Genomic DNA, 23,531 nt, shown 5'->3' with positions numbered 1-23,531 from the left:
ATCATTTCCACCATCACTCTTTATTCATCTTCTAAAGTTCAGTGCCATCCAGCCATCTGGTCTTTCATTAGTTCTGCAAAAGCCCTAACCTACAAAGAAAAAAAAAAATACTCACATGGCTAATTTTAAGTATGTGAATCCTAACGATGCAAAGAAGACTGCTCATATTTTTTGACAGAGGCTTATAGGTAACTCTTGAAGAATCAGGCCATAAAATGCTCTAAAAAGATTTCTGTGGTTAATCATATAAAGTAATTAGCATGCACACTGCAATGTACTTCACACAGAAGTGCTAATGGGCCTGTATTAAGGTTTTCCATGCATTTCTTAACTAGCTCTTTATCAATCACCTGGGCATCAGACTTGTGGCAATAGGAGGAGCAGTGTAAGTATTCACCTGAAACATGTTGATGGATGTATGCTTTCAGGACATTTGGAATGAAATACAGAGTGTTCATCATTTCTTAATTAGCCACTTTTGCTTTCTGTCTTCCTCACTGGTGCTAGAGATCCACATATGAGTACATTCACTTTAGGATCAGCATGATCTTTTTTTGGTCTTCTTCCTTAAATAGCAGATTTTCTCTCAAACTACTCGTCCTCACTAATATATGTGTAAAACCCCATCTTATCTGTTTGGTATTCTGCAATGAGGATTCATTTCTTTCTGTCTAGAGAGGTGTTACTGCAAAGGAGCAGGTTTTTTTCATGACTTTATCTGAGAAACACCTTTCAATTTGCATTGCTTAGTTAAAAAACATCTGCCCTGCACCAATTTTTAGAATGCCATTATTTAGGTGTGAACCATTTTGTGAAAGGCAGCTTGTTACTGCTTTATATCATAAAAATCCTTTAAACACCTACTCTTTGAACTTCTGACTCATCAGTCTGGCATCTGAAATTCTCTTCTGTTAATTACAAAATACTGATCTTGCTCATTACCACTGTAACAATAACACCTAGTTAGGCATAGAATGCTGCTTCTCCTGGAAAACTGCAATGTTTCAGTGCTTTCTGTCACTTAGCTTATTAAATCAGTTTGCACATACCCAGTTTTGCACATGCCTCTGCAAAATCCTCAATGTTCTTTTGTAGGCTTCTGAATTCAGACCCGGTGATGTGGAATACACAGGATGAATATCACTTGTTACCATTAACTTGTAGATCTTACCCCAGCCCAAAAATGCATTGTTGTGTATTTTGCTGAGCAACAGAGACCATGTATTTTGTCTTTTTGAGTATGGATCAGTAAAACAAGAGAAATCAAGTATGTTTTCCCTGGACCTGTAGTATCTCTGCAACTGAATTTCCAGAGAGCCAGTAAATGGCTTAACTGGAACACTGCTCCTTCTGAAAAGGAAAGGCCTCCAAACCACCTTAAATGTTAGAAAATATTAATCAGAAAAGGTTAAGGCAAATTTACCTACCTACCTCCAACTGATTTGGGTCAGCAGGGACTATTCAGGGTTACATTATCTGCTTTTATATCATCTATTTGTTATGTGCATTTCCATACAAGAACAGCTTAGGAGAAAGGAACATCCTGAAGATAACATGACCAGGACAAACAGATGGACTGGCCAAACTCTGGAGTTGGACTATGCACAGATGTAAATAATCAACAAACAGCTCTTCCCCTAAAACAAAACCACAAAATATCCCCAGTAGGATCTTTTGGATTAAAAGATTTCAATTCCCACTATATACTTATGTAATCACAGTCCAGATGAGAAATTATGAATGATAATGACAAGCAAGGGTTGGGTTGACATACCAGTACTAAACTGTCAGCTGGAAAGTTACATAGGTAGTAAGTAAGTTTGAAATAAACACTACAATGTGTTTCCTGACATTCACAACTCAGGAAAAAATGTATTTTTAAACTTCTTGAAAGCCAGCCACTTTTTGAAAGCCTCTATATTAAAAGCATGGTGAATTCCTTTCAAGCTAAGCATAACAGGCCTGATGGACCAGGATGTTCTCTGGGATAAGCAAACATGGCATCTCCAGAAAGAAGAAATTTCAGCAGAGCAAACTCAGTTCAGGATCATTTAATGCAAAATCTCCATGCAATTTCCTTTTATTTAAACCATTATTAAGAAATATCCTTCAGCTTATCACATGTGAAGCATAAGCTTCCTTTGGTATTAACTTTGACACTTGGGGGATTATATTAATATAAGTGATAGTACCTGTTAGTGAGCATTTGATTGCCCTCAATGCAGAAGGATTTACTCTTGTTATTGATTTGTTGGCTAATATATTGGTTGGAAATCCCCTGGTATTGCTGGTAGCTGCGTATTCTAAATTTTATTGGATTTGTGGGCTATTTTCCTCTGTCTTTTAACTTATGATCACTTTATAAAAAGAAGAGCCCAAGAGTAAGTTGAAAAACAATCTGTGTTTTTATTTTGCTGAGAAGGAAAGCTGTCTTGTTTTGCTTTGTTCCTGGTTGTTGATTGCCTTTGTCTGGCTTTTGTCATGGTTACTCTTGAGACAGGCAGCAAACAGAATACATTGCTCCAGGAGCCAGCAAGAGAGGAGCCATTACCTCTAATGGGCAAGGGGTCACCTGGGCAAGTTCTGCTTCATGCAGAGGATAGAAATCAAACCCACAGATCCTTCAGCTGCCATGAGTGTACGGGCTGCTGGGACTTCTTTTATAGCACGACTTTCCTCCTAATCATCTCACTCAGTCCTTGGGGCAGGGGTTGATGAAAGCCAACAGAAGCTAGCCTGACCCTTGAGGGCAATGCCGTGGGCATGCAGGCAGGCCCTGCCTGCTGGCACAGCCCACGGTGGGCAGGCATGGCACCCAGGGCTATGCAGGGCTCTGTCCCTTCCCCTGCAGGGAAAATACAGCCAGGGAGAGCTCCTGCATCCCAGGGCTGTGCAGGGCTCTGTCCCTCCCCTGCAGGTGGCACACAGCCAGGGAGAGCTCCTGCATCCCAGGGCTGTGCAGGGCTCTGTTTGTCCTTCCCCTGCAGGTAAAACACAGCCAGGGAGAGCTCCTGCATCCCAGGGCTGTGCAAGGCTCTGTCCCTCCCCTGCAGGTGGCACACAGCCAGGGAGAGCTCCTGCATCCCAGGGCTGTGCAAGGCTCTGTCCCTTCCCTACAGGTGGGACACAGCCAGGGAGAGCTCCTGCACCCCAGGGCTGTGCAGGGCTCTGTCCTTCCCCTGCAGGTAAAACACAGCAAGGGAGAGCTCCTGCATCCCAGGGCTGTGCAGAGCTCTGTCCCTTCCCCTGCAGGTGGCACACAGCCAGGGAGAGCTCCTGCATCCCAGGCCTGTGCAGGGCTCTGTTCCTCCCCTGCAGGTAAAACACAGCCAGGGAGAGCTCCTGCATCCCAGGGCTGTGCAGGGCTCTGTCCCTCCCCTGCAGGCAAAACAGCCAGGGAGAGCTCCTGCATCCCAGGGCTGTGCAGGGCTCTGTCCCTTCCCCTGCAGGTGGCACACAGCCAGGGAGAGCTCCTGCATCCCAGGGCTGTGCAAGGCTCTGTCCCTTCCCCTGCAGGTGGCACACAGCCAGGGAGAGCTCCTGCATCCCAGGGCTGTGCAGGGCTCTGTCTGTCCTTCCCCTGCAGGTAAAACACAGCCAGGGAGAGCTCCTGCATCCCGGGGCTGTGCAGGGCTCTGTTTGTCCCTCCCCTGCAGGTAAAACACAGCCAGGGAGAGCTCCTGCATCCCAGGGCTGTGCAGGGCTCTGTCACTTCCCCTGCAGGTAAAACACAGCCAGGGAGAGCTCCTGCATCCCAGGGCTGTGCAGGGCTCTGTCTGTCCTTCCCCTGCAGGTAAAACACAGCCAGGGAGAGCTCCTGCATCCCAGGGCTGTGCAGGGCTCTGTCCCTTTTCCTGCAGGTAAAACACAGCCAGGGAGAGCTCCTGCATCCCAGGGCTGTGCAGAGCTCTGTCCCTTCCCCTGCAGGTGGCACACAGCCAGGGAGAGCTCCTGCATCCCAGGGCTGTGCAGGGCTCTGTCCTTCCCCTGCAGGTAAAACACAGCCAGGGAGAGCTCCTGCATCCCAGGGCTGTGCAGGGCTCTGTTTGTCCCTCCCCTGCAGGTGGCACACAGCCAGGGAGAGCTCCTGCATCCCAGGGCTGTGCAGGGCTCTGTCACTTCCCCTGCAGGTAAAACACAGCCAGGGAGAGCTCCTGCATCCCAGGGCTGTGCAGAGCTCTGTCCCTTCCCCTGCAGGTGGCACACAGCCAGGGAGAGCTCCTGCATCCCAGGGCTGTGCAGGGCTCTGTCCCTCCCCTGCAGGTGGCACACAGCCAGGGAGAGCTCCTGGAAGTCTGTGGTGGTGGCAGCAGTGTCTGGCTTGCCCATTCCCGTGCTTAGCCTTGCTCTGTGCTCCAGTAATCAATACATTCTCAGTCTTTTTTATTTGGTCCCCAGGAGAGGTAAATTGATTTATCTTTATCTTTTCTGTGCCAAGGCGTAATTCCTATGTCCTTACACACTAAAATTTCTGTTAGAATACCATAGAAGTGTCACAAATAATAAATGCAAAATTGGGCCTCCAGGACACAAAATGTCTCCTCTTTAGTTTTCTTCGAGATTGATTCATAAAACTTGATCAGAATTAACAACAACGAAAAAGGGAGTTTAATTAAACCCATATTGGGAAGTGTCTAAAGAAATAAAGTGTTTCATTATGTTCTCCTAATATATCCTACAATATTCATCCAATTAAGGTTGGCACTCAAGTTATTTTTAAGATGTGGAATGAATAAGATAACCTAAGATATTGTATGATTGCTCCAGCTGAGACATAATAGTTGAAAGTCATTTTTTCCAATAAAAATAACTGTGAACAGTGCTATTAATTCATTGTAATGATGCTACTGGGAGAAGTGTATGACTTCCACTGCTGAATAATCAACAAAAGTAAATTAGCTTTAAGCAACAAAATGTGCATGTATGTGTATGTCTGTGAGTGTAAATGACCTTGAGAAAGAAGAATTGAGAAAAGCAGGTTAAATACAGTTTTAACCATCATAAGAATTTTTAAAATTATATATTTTGAAATATAATCCATGTAAATTCAATACTCTGCAAGGCAAAATTCATTGTCAGTCTCTTCTTACATATAATAACTAAAATTCACAGACGTGTACTTGTACCTGAAACATTTCCAAATTTTGTATTTATCCCGTGAAGAAATATGCTTCCTGGTGCATTTCATTTTTGCTTCTAATTAAGAAATTCAGGAACAAAACATGAAATTTAATAAATCTGCAGCTTCTTGCCTTTTGTCTCTCAGCCCTCACCATCTCTTTCAAGTGGGCCATATTTAAAGAGAAAGCATTTCTCCATTTGTAGATATTTTTGATCAGCCTTTTCAAGCCAGTTTAAAACATTCAACTTCTTAACACAGGAAATTAATTTTCAGCTGTATTTATCTATTAATTTGAGTCCTTCCTTCCTTCACTTTGAAGACTACATGTTTTTCAGTTTGGAGTGCTTCACAGCTGGAAAATTAGAAATACTAGATTAAGTGTTGATTATTTAATTTATTAATATCCCCCACTGGCTCTTTCTTATTTGTTTGTTTTATGGTGGTTGTTTTCCTATGAGAACATAGATAGAGAGATATAAAGAAGAGTCAAACACTTAATGAAATATTGATTTTCATCTTGTCTCAAAAGGAACCCGTACTTCCACAGTTTCTCTGCTGCAAATGTTCTGTGCACAAATATATATAAACAGAGCATTTTTGAACATAACCTCAGAGTGGCCATTGTGAAATTATTATATTGGTTTGGTGTACAACTCTTACCAACAATTATTTTCAAGCAGAATTTAGTATAGCTATATTTATTTTAGCAGAAATATGCACATCAAGGGACATGTGAATTCCATAGTATTTCTACTGCCTAAAAGTGCAACTTGAATGGTGATAGATGTATGAGACATAATTAGAAGCAAATTAGAGATGGATTAGTATGGTTATTGTATCCACAACTGATTTTAAGATACTTAAATCTAACAGTACTGATGTACTTCAGCCCATCAAAAGTTCAGGCAAATATTCATGTGCTCTTGTGCTGCTTTAGAGTCAAGAATCAAGTCTCAGCAATCAGTTATAGGATTCAAGCTTCTTTTGATGATAAATCACCTGAAATAAATATTGTGATGTTGACATGTATCAGTTATATGGTATTATTGACTAAAATATGTGAATGATTTCTACTAAGTATGATACACATGGTGAATATATTTGTGACTGTGCTGAATGACAGTGGCTGAGTAGACAAATCATGCCTTTCATTGATTGGAATTGATTAGAATGGTTACCTTAGATTTTTCTTGTCTGGAATTATCTAAAACTACAAAACTGCAATTAAGCCTATTCCAGTGCCTGACCAACCTCTCAGGAAAGAATTGCTTCCTGGAGCCCAGACTAAACTTTGATATACTCACATCTAATGCACAGGCTCAGTCAGTGTCTCAAGACCTTTTCATTTGACCTGTTAAGGCTCTGGTGAAAGGACACATTCCCCCACCAGCCTCTTGTAGCCGTTGGTGTGCACAGCTGGGCAGAAAGACAAATTCTGGATTCTATGCCTGTGAGAGGCAGGAAAGACAATCATTATTCAGTGGGGTTGGTGTCTTCCAGAGTCTCTTGCTTCATGCAGTGTGTGTGTGTGCCTGTGTGCACAGAGGGACTGCTGGGGCTTTCCCATCTCTATGTGTAAGTGATGTTTCTATTCAGATATTTGAAGCCCCATCACTGTTTGGGATTTTCTTTAAAGCACTCTCAGGCTGAGAGGAAGTGGCAATGCTCTTGGGCTACGTAATTGTGCCGCTTTGCTTTTTATGGTACCTTGTGAAATAAAATGCTTGATTAAATTTTATAAAGGCTCTAAGGTTCCTGAAATGTTGGCTGAAAAAAATCCTTTATGAGATTTTATCCCAAGTCTATTGGTGTTGGCAGTTGCATAGTAACAATGAGGAGCTGCAGTGTGTTTTGGCTGTGTCCCAGAAAGACCCCTGGCTGAAAAAGGGACTCAGGGACTTTTCATGGACTACTGGTGTGATGAAAATATGTGTCCAAGTGTAAGTCAGACATCAGAGCCTTAAAGAGCTACACAGATGAAAATAAAATACTGTTGTCTCCAAATTCAAGCCACCATGAGCTTTTAACAATGGTTTGCAGCTTGCTAGATAATATATGCAAAAACACAGATTTGATGGATAAGTTTTGTCACCCAAACTGATGCTGGGTATCCTAGGTTTGCCTGAATCCATAGGAACTAAGACACAAGAACAATTCTAAATGGGAAAGCAAAAGCTTCTTTTTAAAATTGCCTCTTTAACCTATGAAATAGCATGTAGAGTAAAAAACTCATTCACAGAATTATTTTTTTTACATGAAAAGCTGCAGAATCTTTAAAACAAGTGACCCTTCCATCCTCATCTAACGCGAGGAGTTTTAACATAAACTGACTTTAGTGATTTGCACTTTGGCCTTGCCTATTAAAATGAAAGTATACTAAAGAGAGAGCTGGAAGAAACTGTCATAAATAATGAACACTTTCATTATTATCAAGCAATTCAATTGCATTTTCGTTGGGAAAGGCCTTTTATGCAGCTAGGGTATGTAACTTGCTTCACCTGCTCATTTTGAGTTCTAACAGAAAGTTTTGAGGACCTGAGCAGAGAAAGTCTTCCTAAGCATATAAACCATAATAGTGATCTAACAGATGCCTTCAACATCTGTGCTTTGCTGGCTTATAAAATTTCTATGAGAGTTTGTTTTGATGATGTGAGCAGCATTTCCTCATGCTTTCTATGCATGAGAAAACAAACAAATGCAGGGATATTGCACTGCCATTCCATCAATGAAATATTGTAAGAATCCAGTTTTCTGTAGGAAACAGTGCTACAATGGCACTCCATCCTCTCTACTACCTATAAACCAATGGTCCCAAGCCTTAGGGGAAAAAAAAATCTCCCTATAATCCTATAGACTGCCTTTTTCCACACGTGTTTTCTGTTAAACAAGTACTATTAATGAACATTTTCTAAGATTGATTGTCATCTAGCAAAAGCTAGAAAAACTTTGAGAGCTCATCTCTGGCAGGACAGGAACAAATCAGTACTGTGATTAATGTGAATTTCTACAGCTAAAACTTTCTCCTAGAAGGATAGAACACATTTCTTTTAAAGGAAGAAAAGAAAGAGGACTCTAATATTAAATCTCTTAGATGCTTTAAACATGCTAAGTATATTTAAAGCTATTTGTCTTAAAGTAAATATGAAGTGATGGAATTTGGTTCTATTAAACTGGATAGTAAAACCATCCTAGTAGGTTCCTCTAGTTCCATAAAGTTCCAGCTAAATCATTGAGATGGAGCTTAGAAGTGTTGATACTTTTGAGAACCTTTCTGCTAAATGTAAGCTTCTGTTCTTCCGATTTAGAAATTCAGCTGAATGCTTATAAACACAAAAGTAGCCCCCAGAGAGCTCTGTCTGAATTGTTCTCTAGACTATGCATTTTGAAAATGTGCATTAAACTTCTGAAGTTGGCATATCTTTCAGGGCTGTTCAGTGTAAGCACTGGGTGTTCAAAGAGCTGGGAAACCTGCTCACCCATTTGGCTTTTACACTTCTGGTCAGTATTGCAATAAGATGTTGAGAAGCTAAATCTAAAGTGCTGTATTTCCCTCTATAAAATTTATTTGCTTACTGGATCACTTTTCATGCAAAAGTGTTGAAATTATCATATAACTGTCTTTGGGCTTTTTAATAGACATGACAGAAATATAACAATATCTGGTATCATCAAGTGGGCTGATGTTAAAGTTTTAGCAGAACACCTGTTTTACTATTTTTAAGTCTCTGAGTTTTGAAAATTCATCTCTCCTATTGCTGGTTTCCTAAATTTATGTGCTATCCAGAGGTTGCTGAAAAATTTATGATGTCTTCCTTCTCATTATCAAGCACTCTTCCTCTTTCTAGCAGTTCTATATTAGTCTGATTCTGTGCAGGGAAAAACCCAAAACACTACTGTTACAAGTTTTTAAGTACTCTGGAGTAGAAGGTGAGAAGCTGGGGAGATATTCCAAATATTTCAATGACAACAAATTTAAACCAATAGTGATTTTACCAGGATGTTGGAAGGAGATTGTTGAATTTGGAGCAGAATGGTGACTCCCTGATCATGTTGAAGGTAGCCAGAAAAGTACATTTGACTTGTACACAGGATACAAGTTTCTTTTGCTCAGAAAACTTTCAAAAATTCCATCACTTTCCAAAAAAAAAAAAAAAAAAAAAAAAAGATTCAATTACCAGGGGAAAGAATATAAAGCCTTGCAGAGCTTTTGCAGTCTCATAGAAAAGATGCAAAAAACATGTACAAAGGGATCTAGAGATGTAGATGCGATTCAGCCAGGTTTTGCTAAAATGACTGGGATAAATAAGACCACAGAGCATGGCCAGAAGCCATCCTTTGGCAGACAATATTCCATCTGTACACCACTCCCTGTGAGCAGGTCAGGCTCTTGTTGCTGATGCTTGTCCCCACAAATTTTCAGTGCCATAACAGTATTGGTTTTCACCTGTTAGAGCTGCTCCCTGTAGGAAGTCTCTGCAGGATAAAAAAAGATATGATAGCACAGGGGGCTTTCCTCTATAAATTTCCTTCATACAGCACCTGCAGGCAAAACACCCAAGGTAACCAATTCCCCTTCCAGGGCCAGCTCACAAGGAGCAGCTGCTGCTTGCTAAATGCTTCCTTCCATACCCTAATCTGTCACCTCCTGTAACTCTAGAACTGTCTTGTGGACATAGCACTATTCTAATTTTCTGCCAGTGTCTTCTGTTGGCAAGTGCTTTCTGCCACCTCTCAAACACAAAAATAAAACCTGTGCTTCTTGCCTCTGTGGCAGCATTATTACTCTTTAATGGCAAATAAAAATGGTAGCAAAATGTTTGTTGCTGTAGTAAGGATTCTTTAACCTGAAAACATTGTGAAGGAATGATCTGGCTATTTTTAAGATAGGAAAAGAAGTGTGAAGGTGTAAACCTTGGTGCTTTGTGCTTTATTTTATGTAATTGAGCAGTTTCTCACATCTAAAGAAGCTATCCCATAATCCCCTACATCCTTTTCTTGCTCTTTCTATAGATGCAGGTCATTTTCAAGGACAGAATATTGGACAGGATATGTGGGGCTTGTGCTCTGGCACAGCAGATCCAGTGCTCAAATTCAAGGTGACTTACAGCACAGCTGCTGTCCTTTGGTCCTGGAGCCTGTTCCTCGTGTCATCCTCTGATAAGGTGTGGCAAAGTGACAAGTTACCTAGATGTATTTAATTTGAAATGAAATATGTTGCTCTTTTTTTGCCTCTGTTTATTAATTTTTTATTTTAATGGCATGTCATCTAAAAATATATACTTGAAAATTCTTCTGAGCTAGGGAAGGTATTACCCTACAGGTCACTTTATTATTTATTTATGCTTTCTTCCACACTGTCATGCTACAAAATATGCAGCAAAGAGATTCTAAGTTTTAGGAGAGGTAGGTGATGTCACAATGAAGAGTGAATAAAATAATTAGCAATATCAATTATGATTTTTGTGTGTGTGTGTGTGTGTGTGTGTGTGTCTCGTACTGCTTTGAAGGTACACCTTTGAATGCACAGCCTGGCCCACACTGTGTTTGCACAGGAAACACTAAAAGTTCTGCTAAATCCTTTCCTGTTCTGACCTTCCAGATCTTCTCTGCTTCAGTGAACACTTTTGCATCCTGACCTGCAGCAGGTTTGGCTTGTTATGGTAAATCATGGCAGGCTGTTTTTGAGGACCCCACACACTTGGTACCAAAAGCTGTGTGTTCTCAGCCTGCTGCACACACATCCTTCACCCCCACTTCACTCCAAACAGGCTGAGAATTTGAGTTGGAAGGTGGGTAAGAGAACTCTGTCTCATCACCTATAAAGGCAGAGCCCCCACCATAGGACACACAAACAGGTAACTAGGTATGAACATCTAAATACTTGGAGGTATAGGAGAAAATTCAATTTTTAATACCTGCGTGGAGAAATGTTACATTTTCTCAGGAAAACTTGAATTATGACAGAGAGGTTATACTGAGATCAATGTGAAGTTTTTGCTTCCATAGAGAGTAGATATTGATGGCTATTGATGAAAATTATGCAGCAAATCTAGGTTAAAAATCATGCCTCAGCTGTTTGTCCACAATGCTTGGATGTTCAGGCAAGCAATGAATAAAAATGTTGGGTTCACCTGGCACTTGATATCATCTCCTTGAAAAGAATTCTGTCTGCAAGAGTGAGCCTATGCAGTTCAAGGTGAGACAAGTAAGACCCACAAATAAAGTAGGGTGAGATACTTGCTGTTTCTTATTTGGAAAGGAGTTCTGTGCAATGCAGTAAGTATCCCATTGTCTAATAAAGTTTTGGTTCTAGTTTGGTTTAAAACATATTCTTAAGAGTTGTTATTTTCTGGAAATTCTGTAAAACTTTTCCATGAGAATTGAGCTCAGTTCCATATTCAGTAGAAAGGGGCATATTAGGGCTAAGAACTGCACCCTTAAATTAACATCAATAGCAGCTGTGTGTGAGCATCCAAGGACAGACTTTTTTTTTTCCTCAGGGTATGTTCTACTTTGATGTTCCTAAAGTCTATAACCTTTTAAAGTTAATGGAAGTTACATGCTGCAGTATACATCAAGGAAAAAAGATACACCCTGCAGTTAAATATAATAACATTCCTCTCCATAGACCACTACTGGGCACTGTGTTCACATTGCTGAAAAACATGCCTTGAATTAGGCTCTGTACTAGTGATTTATGTACTTATTTACATCTGCCACTGCAAACAGAAATAGAAATGTTGGCCTGTCATGGCAATGGGCAGACTAACAAGTTCCTACTACACCATGACAAATCATTAGTGTGGCAAATCAGCAGCTCTGCAGCTGCAACTGCCAGCTCCCAGCAGTGCTGCCTGACACAGACTAAAGCAGCAAGGGCTGACCTGCTGAGAGTGATTTCCCTCATGATTCTGGAGGCATGTGTGTGTCTGGGCCTCCTTTGGCCACTAGTGGAGAGGCAAGACTAGATTTTCTGGGTTTATATCATTATGTGTGTCCCTGGAATAGAATTTCTTTACAGCTCTCCACCATTCCTCCCAGCACTGTGAAAGCTTGCGTGTATGTTTGTGCCCATGAGTTTCTCTGCCTGTGAGGACCCCCTGTGCCTGGCTGTGTCACCACCCAGCTCTCATTCCCATGTTGGGAGCTCCCCACCCATCTTTGAGCTGCTGCTGCAGAAACACTGTGCTGTGATTGTTTTGTTATAAGAGACAACAGCAATAACTATTTAATAACATAACCAGGTATTGCCTCACAAAAGGGAATATGATGTTTACCCTTGAGTATACAGCATCATTTTATCTGCTTGCTCTGAATGACACCTTTTGTATGCAGCACGTTATATATCGTTGAAGCAAAGCCATGGCAGCTTCCTGCATCTGTTCTCTGCTGCCTGCAAGTGGCTGTAATTATTAACATGATAGCTAATCAACAATAGCTGCCAGACAGTATTTATTTGCCTCGAATTTCTCTTCTCCAGAAACTGAGGACATGAAAGAGAAAACGAGTGCACAATATGTTCATTGATTGCAATAGGTTCATTGTTATCGCTACACGTTTTCTGTTGAAATCCAGTTACATTGTTCCACTGGAGTCTGAGCCACAATACGAAACAAAAACCTGTTCTACAGTACTTCTTAAAAGGAAAATAAAAACAAACAAACCCTGCAGATATCACTAACTTGTGATTATCTCCTGGAAAATATCCATCTCACACTATAGTTGCAAACAAGTGGTGTGCATACTATCTGCTCTGGATGTTCCCAACACTATTGTTTCAGTTGAGTAAGCTTGATATTTTAAACAGTATTGCCATCTTGTGGTTTGACAAGTTTTATCATTTTGTTTCTTTTTGCAATTTTTTGATCTTTATTTATTGGCAAGAATTCCTGAAATGCTGTAGCACATGCAACAGGATAAGTACTGTCCCAGTTATAAAAGATTCACAGAAAGAAAAAAAAAAGCCTATATCTGAATGTCATAATATATCTGAATGTTCATCAGTCCTTTAACAATGCAATTTTATCTTCTTCCCCTGAAAGGAGGGCAGTAGGGTCATTGTGAGGCACCAGATTATAAAGGCTGCCTTATTAATTATTGCCACTTTATAAATTAGTTTGTTCCAGACACATATCCTTCAGCAAGTGTCTGGACTCTTCACATGTGCTGAGTAGCACCTAGTGTTACATGCTCCCACTGAAGGAAAGAGGCTGTGACTTCTGCTGCAGATTAAGAGATAGGCAAAACAATTTTCTCTCTCAGGAAAAATGTCAAGCTACTTATTTTCTGTTCAAATAGCAAGTCTTATATCAGTATTTATATTCTGTTATATTCTTGTTATCAATCTTCTGCTGATCCTGAGAAAGTATTACCCAACAGACACCCAGAGCCAGGGCTTTCCATATGTGAAGCAAGGCCCTTTAAGTGAGCAATGGTTTCCCTGGGTCTTTGCTCTTTCACATTCATCTTGCAATTGTTCTACCTGCTATGAAATCAGTAGTTTTCAATATTCTGGATTTAAGCTCCTGTAAAAATCTGCCACTTACTAAACAGGTACCTTTGCAAATCTCACCAGTGTGAAACACTGTGTGGTGTACATGAGCTCATGAATTCTATCTTTTTCATTCAGGACACTGAGCTTATGAAGAATTTTCTGGTTTGGAGATAAAGTCCAAGGACACCACATTGTTAGGGAGGAAATTTATTGGCAAATAACTTTTCTTGAAAAACCAAGGATTCCTGACAAACTTTCTCCATATTCAAGCTTATCAAAGCTGTACATATTGGTGAAGTATTCTGTTTTAACTTTCCTGACCATTAATCAAGATAGATGGGTTGTGGAAGTGATATCTTCAGCCTGGAAAGTCCCAAAGTGAGTAGCCTGCTGATGGAAATATGCTAAACACAAAACCAGGATCTGTATTTACATACAAGTTTCAGGACTGAGTTATAATACTTACTGACATCCTGGTGTTTCCTTGAGTAGAGAGCTGGAAGATCCAGCATTGTTCCTCTTTTTACTCCAAAGATGAATAGCCTATTCCAAAAATACTATCCTGCCTGGTAAGAAACTTTCCTTCTGTAAGAAACCAGAAAGCAAACATATGAAAATAAATTAAGATTTTAACAAGCTTTGAGTCTTCTGATGGATAAAAGCAAACTAAATCATTCTTTCACTGTTGTGATACCAGAAAATGTAGTGTTGAGATGCTTCAAGTTTCAGAACACATTATACATGATGCACTAAACATCCTTTACACCTAGAACCTGACTGAGAGAAAAGATGAGAAATTTATCTATGCATGAATGTTCATCATTTGAACATCTGCCAAAATCTATCTAGTTATTTTAATTCTCCTGTTCAGCAAAGCTGACCATCTGCTCTGTCATCAGCAAAGATCTTGTTCTGAGAGCTAAATCAAAAGATCACCTGTCTTGCATACCTTGTTCTCGCTTCACAGAAACAACATTTTAATGGTATCCATCTGTAGGAGTGATGGTGACCTGCAGCAGGCACATACTCATTGAGTCACAATTAGCAGCTGGAGCTGTAGAAATCAGAACATCAGTTTAAACGTTTAGGCTCTATCAGTGACTAAAAGGTGTACTGCTTGAAAGAGTCATTCTGTATAATTGTAATACAGAATTTTCAGACACCTATAAAAGCCAATGACTCAGAAATTAAAATATACACACATTTCTTAAGGTGATACTAAAGTCTGCAATAAAACCATTGAACTTTTATCTTTATATTTTTGGGTACACCATAATGCAGAAAGGTTCTATCACTGCCTAAATATAAAGTGTAATACATACAACAAATTGACAAAGTAGTTTTTAATATGAGAAACTGAGCTTTTTAGTGTTCTGATTTTAATATAATTTCTCAAACTACAGAAGAGCATATTCTATTTTATGAGGGAAAGTAAGAGACTGATGTTAGAACCTTTACTCTGGTTCAGTGCTCAATAAGAGAAAAGTGTTAAAGAACAGGATATTATCAGATCATTTGACTTAGCTAATGGGTTTCTGCATTGCTTGCACAGCCAACACTGGCCTTGCAGAATTTTATTGTCTTAGATTTAACAATAAGAATGTAGAAGCTTTTTAGGGTTCACAGAATTCACAGAATCATTAGGTTGGAAGAGACCTTAAAGACCATCGAGTCCAACCCAAGCCCCAACACCTCACCTAAACCATGGCACCGAGTGCCACATCCAGTGTTGTTTTAAACACATCCAGGGATGGTGACTCTACCACCTCCCCAGGCAGGCCATTCTAGAACTTCATCCCTCAAAGACTAGTAAAGTCTTCAACAAAGTGTTAACTTTCCCACAGAGGGAAATCTCCCAGAACCAGGATCTTCGAGGCTGGCTCCCCTGGCTCAGGCTGCCAGAGGAGAGCTGCTCCAGCCACGTGTCTGTTCCTGCAGCCCCAGCCAGCTGACCTGACCTGGGCCTCCAAACGCTGCCAACACTTGCAGTGTTTTGCTACAGCTGCCAAAACTGGAACTTTTCTCTAATTGAGGCTGCATTGTTGATGCTTAGCACTTAGCAAAAGGCACCATTTATGCTTTGTGCTTATTTGCAGTTCAGCAGAAATCTTTTGTCTAGCATTGGAGTGAAGTTGTTTCTGTGTGCTGGGTATAGTACTGTCAGCAAAAATTACATGATTACATCATTTCCTATCAATACCAATTAGTGGTTATTTTCCAGAACAGTCCAATTTAGATGAAGCTAAGCTATTAACTTTATTAGTATTTACATTACCCTGATGATCATGATTCAGCTTCTTTAATTAGGCACATCAGTATGTCTGAGTGCACTTCTGTAGACAGTCTTTTTAATTTTATTTTTTTTTTGTTAGAGACTCGTTACTGACACATCACTTTCTGTTCCCAGAAACATTTAGCAATTGGCCCTTATCCTTGAATTACACATGATCTTTTTGAAATACTTTTTAATTGAAAAATCATAGGATGGCACTCAAGGAGTAGAGATGATTTGAAATTAAAAAGAAAAATCAAATAATGCTTGTCTTTACTACACAGCTTCACAGCAGCTGAGATTTCCCAGGCTCAGCCTGTCTCTGTCAGCCTCCTGTCACTACAGTTTAACTGCTGGCCCGGGCAAATTGGGGAAAAAGGGCCTCTGATATTTCATATAAACTTGATGCATTTTTTCCTCTATAGAGAGTGGCCTGTTTCAATAGGTAAGATGTTCAAGTAGATGACATTAGCATACTATCTCTGAACAAAGCACTTTCCTCTGTGCTGAAGCTGTCCGGGTAATGGTAAAAAGTGATTCTGAAGGTTGATACTAAGTATAATTGAATGCATTCAGGGCACAACTGCAAATCTCTCGAAAATGTCATAAACTGTGCAAAACTACTTCCTTGGTGACAGTTTGTTGAACATAAAAATGGAATCTGAAGAGCCTAAGCTATTTATTTCAATTCAGTGAGATACTCAGCAAAGCTTACAACTCTGCTATATTCCATACAAATGCAGGGTCTCTTAAACACACAGATAATGTCATCTATGTTATAAATATAGATCCAACACTGCCTGTTTGGGTATCTCTGTGTATATGCAATATAAAACCACCAGTACTTAGAGAAATAATATATTTACTTTGCACAATTTAAATATTTTCAAAATTAGAGAGCAACAGAATTTATATACTCTATCTCTGGCTTAGAGCATATTGTTTCTAATGCAAACAGCAGGATAGTTTAAAATAGCAAAATTGTGCCTATGACTTCAATGGCAGCATGGACAGTTTCTCTAAAATCTTTAGATTTGTTTCAGAAAATTTGTAAATTCACACTTACTAACACTTTGTCCTCAGTTTTGCTGATAGAAGCATTTGTGTATTTGTGTAGTATGGCTCTAAAAACTAAAAACAGGCAGACGATGTAGAGAGTGTAGAGAATAACTTAAAGAGTATTACATAGCTATGAAGAAAATATTTTTCTAATGACATGACACAAGGAATTGTGTTTTCTTGATGGTTTGGTTTTTTGAGAGCAGAATACCTTTCATTTTTCAAGGATGACAGAAAATGCATGGAGCCATGGCCTGTGGAGTTGCCAAGGTGCTCTGCAGCACTAGGCTCCTGAAAGTCCAAAGTAATTTTAATTAGTAGCAGCACAAATGTATTTTGAACAGCTGAACTGAATAAAGTAATTATTTTATTCTGTATGTGACTGCCTTGAAATGAGACACCAAACAGACCTGTCAACCCTCCTGCTTTTCTTATAAGACTCTTCCACATGGAAAGAGAGGGAAGTCATCTGTTCTCTTCTCCTTCTTCCAAATCTGAAGTCACCTCCCACCACAGTAAATATTTCAAGTGCCCATGTAGAAATAGAATGTATTCCTGCAAAATAGTGAAGGGAGAAGGACAGACATCAGGTTTCCTTAAAAAAACCCCAAAACATAAAGACAAGTTTGAAAAAGAGCTGCCATTTCTGAGAAATAGAAGGAGTAGGAAGAGTTCAGGCTGAAGATGTTTTACTGTGTAAAGGGTGTAAGGCTTCAGTAAAAAGTTCTCCACTATTCCCTCATTTGTTAGGATAAGGGTGAATTAAAATTCCATCTCACTGCAAAATAATACAAGCTTTTTTAAAGATATCCTAATCTCTGTAGAGTCAATAAAAAGTAAGACTCAATCTTTCAAACACTTTAAGGGAAATATGCATAAACAAAACAAGTTAACTGTCTCTTGTCAGTCTCACTGCTAATTTTTTTCCTGAAGTGATATCTATTTGATCTCAATGAAAATTCTGGATGCAACAAGAAATGTGAGATTTCACCATCAATTTTACCAGAAATAGAAACATATTTGCTGATTCAGATTCCTAAAAATTTATTTGCAGAAACTGAGCATAAAGTGATCCATAAATATTTCATTTAATTTTCAACTAAAGAGCTCAAGGGATATTTTGGAAGCATAAGGAATGAAAAAAACCCAACAGATGTAGATGTGTGAGATGTGTGCACATGGACACACACTATATATACATACATACATACATACACACATATATATACATATATACATACATATACATACATACATATATATACAAACAATTATATGTTACTTGATTTTACACTAGTCAGACCACTTGTTTCCCAATATTTTCAGGGCAGACAGATGCATTGAAACAAGGTTATTTACACCTGCAATTATTATGGGTAAACTAACAAATTTTATAAGTTTGTAAGTATCAATCCATTTGAGGCCATGATTCTACTGAATTGTAGTACTAGAAAAATCTTGTTACTAGGGGGTTTTTTGTGTGTTTACCTAGATAAAAAAGAGGAAGGGGAAAATGAAAGTGCATTTCAATTTGTGGCAGTTGATTTTATTCTTGTTATTCAACATTATACTGACATGCAGCATACACTTAGTTTCTTGCTATTGGTAGGAAATATTGTCAGGGGAAAGAAAAGATACTTTTTAAGGTGATTAAAGAGCTATAATGAACTATAATATGAAAATGTAAATTTTATCTTACTGATAAAAAGAAGTCTGCCCATAAAGTCCATTAGGCAGTAGAGTAGCACTTCAAAAGAAGTCACGGATGGATCAACAAAGTCATGTTCAAAGTAGGCCAGATAAAACAGTTGAGAGGTGTGTTGAGAGGATCATCTTGTAATTATAGTGCAACTGAAATGACCCCAATGGTCTTATCCAACCTTCTGATCTCTAAGTGTGGGATAAACAGAACATGGCATTTGAGTGTGAAGATCAAATGAACAGAAAGCCACCTGTGTCTCTAGAAGATGAGTATTTTTCCAAAGTTAGCAGACATGTAAAAGGGCAATTGTATTTCATGCATAACAAATAAGAAGACAGTGAATCATGGCTGAATTATGGGATGTTTCCTTCTTTTAGAAAAAACCACACAGCCCTCCACAGTGAAGTTACATCCCTTCTCCGGTTTCTCGGCTTTCTAAATATGATCTAGACTTGTTAAGACAAACCTTGTCCAGTCTCATACGAGGTGAAAAAATTACTTGGCTGGTTGTACAATGAGGTTTTGGTACCCACACAGTGCCACAAGGAGTATCAGCAGAGATAACGTGGTCTTCCTCCTGAAGAGCTGGAGAAAGCATTTTCCCACAATGTAAAAAAGTCAGGAAAATGGGGTTTTATTGCAGCTATTTTGGCTTCCACTTTGGCAGTTTCTACATCTGTAGGGGCTTTTTTTGCAGAGCTGCCACATTTGCTTCCCTTGGCAAGCAATGGGGTATTTATGTAGAGACCACAACTCAATTTATGTTATCGAGGCTGGCAATGAATGTGGTAGTTATTATATGTAAGAGATGGCTAACTTTAAACATTTGTAGGAGAGCTACTGAAATGGATTCTGAAGAACAGCAGAAAACCAAATCCAAATCCATTGCTCATACTTTTATGACACATTTCCTTCTCTCTTTGTATCATCTGAGCTCTCTTATCGAGAGATTTTAATATCTAGAGCTTTTAATATGCAGATTTTAATATACAGAGCTTACAAGCCTGATACTTAAATATGGCAATCTATTTGTCAGCACAAAGTCTTTACTTTTATGACAAAGTAAATAGTTTGCTACAGGTTACAGCACCATAAAGTTCTATCATTCACAGCTGCTCTAATTTCTTTTCCCAGTTAAAGCATGCATGTCCCATCTACAAGACACAAACATGGTGCTTGCTGAACTGCTAGTTTTATTCCTGTTTTTCCCTTTTCAATCTGCAAGTTCTACCCATAAATACAGTTTGCTCCTCTAGACAAGTCATCTAGGACTTTGCCTCTTCTCTGTGATCTGTCTTGTTCTAGCTATCATTTTAGTCAATCTTGGTACTCCTTTTAGCTTGCCACCTATCTGATTGTTCTGCCCTGCTCTCTGCCCAGCCCTGCTCTGACTGTTCTGTCCTGTCCCTGTACCCAATGCACGTATCAGCTGTCCTTTGCTAACTTCACTGTCTAGAAAAAGGTAGATTCAAGGGGTATTTGAGCAAAGGCAGAAATGCACAAAGAACCCAGACTGAGAAACCTCATGTGATTAGCCTTTATTGCCTTGCTTGCTGTTGTACCCCATTATGTGTCTCCACAAGGTTCAGAGGAACTTCTCTGAGATGCAATGATACCAGTCCCTGGAAATCCACATGCACTCCATGCCAGATATCCCAGAGTCAATCTCAGCAGGAAAGTTCTGATATGTTGTTGATCCCAATATGATCTTGCTTCATCTTTACAGTAAAATATTGTCCTGCCATTTTCTGCCAGACCACGCAAATTACATATGTTTAAATATAATCAAAAGGGTGATGACAAATGCTGAAGAGCAGGAGTGTAAACAACAAGTGAAGAGATATTTAGATGTCTGTAGAGGTGTGCAGTTAATTAAGCTAGCTACTTCTCAGTCTTGTTGGCCAGATAATGCAATCTAATTATTAGTTTACGACCAAGACATACCAAACATTTGCCTTTCTCTGACAAACATTTGGTATTTCCATTTTCAACTCAGAAGTGCCACAGCACAGCCCACTTTTTGCTGCTCTCCTACATCACCTTTCTTAATCCTACACTAAATAATCTGGCTATTTCTCCCCACCCTAAGTGCTTTAGTGCACCAACTGGGTAAAAATCCAAGCACTTGCTCTCACTTTGTCTCTAGTCACTGGAGATAATTCACCACTACCATCTCAAACAGTGTCACCAGCATTCCTTCTTACAACCATTCTGATTTAACATTAGGGCAAAATTAAAATTGCCTCAGCATGAAAACAGTTGTAAAGGAAATATCTGTATACTGTTCAGAATTGTGCTATGAGACTAATACACTAAAACTATTAAAAACACAGATTGCAGATAAACACATGATCAGCAATTTAAAAGTTAGTGTTGTGTGTTGAGTTTTTCATTTGTTTCCCCTTAAAAGAAAATAACTTGAATAAAATTTTTACAGTCTCCATAAAAGAGACAATAGATTGTTACTTTCCCTTTACAGAACTCCATCTTCTCTCAGAAAAGTAACAGTGATTCAGGGAAATAATAAGCTGACACAAAGACATGCAGAGCTGAACAAAAGTTTCTATATTTGCTGTTGCACTTATCTGAAAAAATAAGTTGCCATGAATAATTCAGTAAACAACTTTCTGGTCTACTCATAGTACACTAGGAGTTCATGGTTTTCTAATCTCACTGTTTATTTCCATTTATCTGACAAATATACAATTTTAATTCTGTGGATTAAACCCACTAGAAAGATAAATTATCAAATTATACAACATTTCAGTTTGGATGAATGTGAAAGTGCTTACTGTCTGAATGTGTCTCTCTGTCTATATAGATATATCTTTCTAACTTAAATATGAGCAGTGAGCAGTTGTACATACAAGCAGCTGCTCACTTTGCTTTGTTGTACTGCACTTTCATTAAATTCTGAACACTATTATGCTGAAAGCCCCATTTAGAGACAGACCTATGGGAAAAATAAATAGAAAAAAAATATGACAAAAAAGAACATATTTGTAAATTTACAATGCATTTTTAGAATCAGGGATTAATTACACAGCTAAATTCACTGTTTGGCCAATGGAAGTGAGCACCATTTCTAAGAGAAAAAGAAATATTGCATTGTGCAACAAAATTCTAAAATTTTATGATTCAGCAGATCTGTTGTCCCATCCTGTTGTGCCCCAGCAAATGCCTTACCTAAAATTTGATAATTTCATAACATAATTTCAATTTTTCATTGAACACTGGTATAAAAAAATTAAGGCCTTAATGTCATCACTTCACACAGAAGAGTAGCAATAGAAATTATAAAAATAAAGATAAACATTTACCAGTACTACCATCCCTTGGAAAACTTAGAGATCAGCAGTAAGGTTAACTGTAACTCTGGGTTTAGTGAGTTATCTGAAAGATCTGGTGTTGCTCTGGATGACACTGTTGCTTTCTTCATCATCTTTGTACTCAAATTATAAGGCAATGTGCCAAAATCCTGAAATAAAAGGAACAAAAACCAAGGTCTGAATGCAATTTAGGTCCTTTCAAAGCAGTGAACATTTGACCCACAAAGTTTTTCTTACACCTGAAGAAAGTGTCTCACGATTTCTTTTTCTCCATGTTCTATTTCATGCCACTGTGAAATGCAGAGCTACGTGAACCTACCTTAAGCAAAACACTCATTGCACTCCAGCATCCTTGGGAATGGATCCACATCTGTTCACAGGCACAGACAGCCCTCTGCACATTCAGCCTGTTGATTTAGGGACACCTCAGATCACTGTGTGGCATTTCAATCATTTGCCTCTGTGGCATTGTGTTCCTAAAGATTTGTTATTATTGGTTGTGTTAGTTGTTTTGTGCTAAGAAAATGGTTTGGTCCTTGGTTCCCCCCATGTTCTCCCCTCACGATGGTTTGTCCCAGGTTGCTTGTTACTTTCCTTTCCCGCCGCTTGCCTGCCCATCAAACCCAGCGATCCTTCCCTCCTCCCTCCCCGCCCTTATAAGTCCTCTCCCCTCCCAGTGGTGCCGCCTACTCCCCTTGTCATTTACTGTAACCACCCCCCTTTTGTTCGAGATTTTTCGATGTCAGTCATCCTTACTGTGCTGTATGATTTGCCTCCAGAGCTTTTCCCCTCCTATGTATGATCCCCATTGGTTCAAGTATGTTGTCCATTCCTCCCCTGCCTTTTCCTTATTAGTTACCCTGAGTCTCCTCCTTCCACGCCCACTCCCTTTATCAGTTCTCCCCCCCCCCCCCCCCCCCGAGCCTGTCTCCCTTGTCACTTGCCACTGGACCCGTTGAGGAATAAAGCTTCCTTGACAGCCATGCAAGTGTCCTCTCTTTCGTCCTTTACCTTGGACTCCTCGTGGTCTCATCTTCCCCTGTGCCACCCACGCCACAGACGGCACCACCGCCTGGGGTCCTCTAAGAGATCCTGGGGGTGGCAAATCTTGTGGCTGCCTCCGGCCAAGCTTGGGGAGCAGACAGCCGGGACTGGCTTGCTCCCGTGGCCTCAGGGAAGGACCACAGCCACAAAAGCTGTGGGGCCTGGGGGTGGAGTTGCAACTTGACACGTGAACTGATTATTCCATTTGGGATTGAGCAATGTCTGAATAACAGAGGATGGAATCCTGCTCTCTGAGGGGTGGAGCTGAGTGCAGGGCTTAAGAGAGCTCCTGTCAATTTCAGAGGGGCCCAAGGACTCCCTGGCCCACCCCTGTGGGCCAATAACCGGTTTGCAAAGGCCATGGACACCCTGTCACATGAGTCCCCAGCTCTTTGGCACATCTCCACTGATGCGGGGGCTGAGTGCAGGGATCCAGGAGATGCTGGCCACAGCCAGCGAGGGAGAGAGATGGGAGGTACAGTGCTGGGCCAGGGACACTCGCCCGACTG

General features: G+C 39.9%; 1 long non-coding RNA gene across 4 annotated transcripts; it reads right to left on the bottom strand.

Moving 5' to 3' along the window:
• On the bottom strand, positions 1–23,182 carry LOC132331205 (uncharacterized). 4 transcript variants are annotated; one of them, XR_009487508.1, is made up of 7 exons: positions 22,990–23,182; positions 22,298–22,385; positions 18,647–22,127; positions 17,358–17,502; positions 14,566–14,670; positions 14,083–14,201; positions 1–89 (listed from the first exon to the last, which is right to left on the bottom strand). It is a non-coding gene; the product is annotated as an uncharacterized LOC132331205 (long non-coding RNA). The 4 variants fall into 4 exon arrangements; XR_009487510.1 differs by lacking the exon at positions 1–89 and adding an exon at positions 13,824–14,003; XR_009487507.1 differs by lacking the exon at positions 1–89 and having other exon boundaries at positions 13,824–14,201.
• Between the last annotated feature and the right edge of the window lie 349 nt (positions 23,183–23,531).

This window comes from Haemorhous mexicanus, chromosome 9 (assembly GCF_027477595.1).
Source record: "Haemorhous mexicanus isolate bHaeMex1 chromosome 9, bHaeMex1.pri, whole genome shotgun sequence".
Classification (NCBI taxonomy): Eukaryota; Metazoa; Chordata; class Aves; order Passeriformes; family Fringillidae; genus Haemorhous; species Haemorhous mexicanus.
Note: the sequence above shows the minus strand (reverse complement) of the source record. Positions and strands in the feature narration are given on the sequence as shown.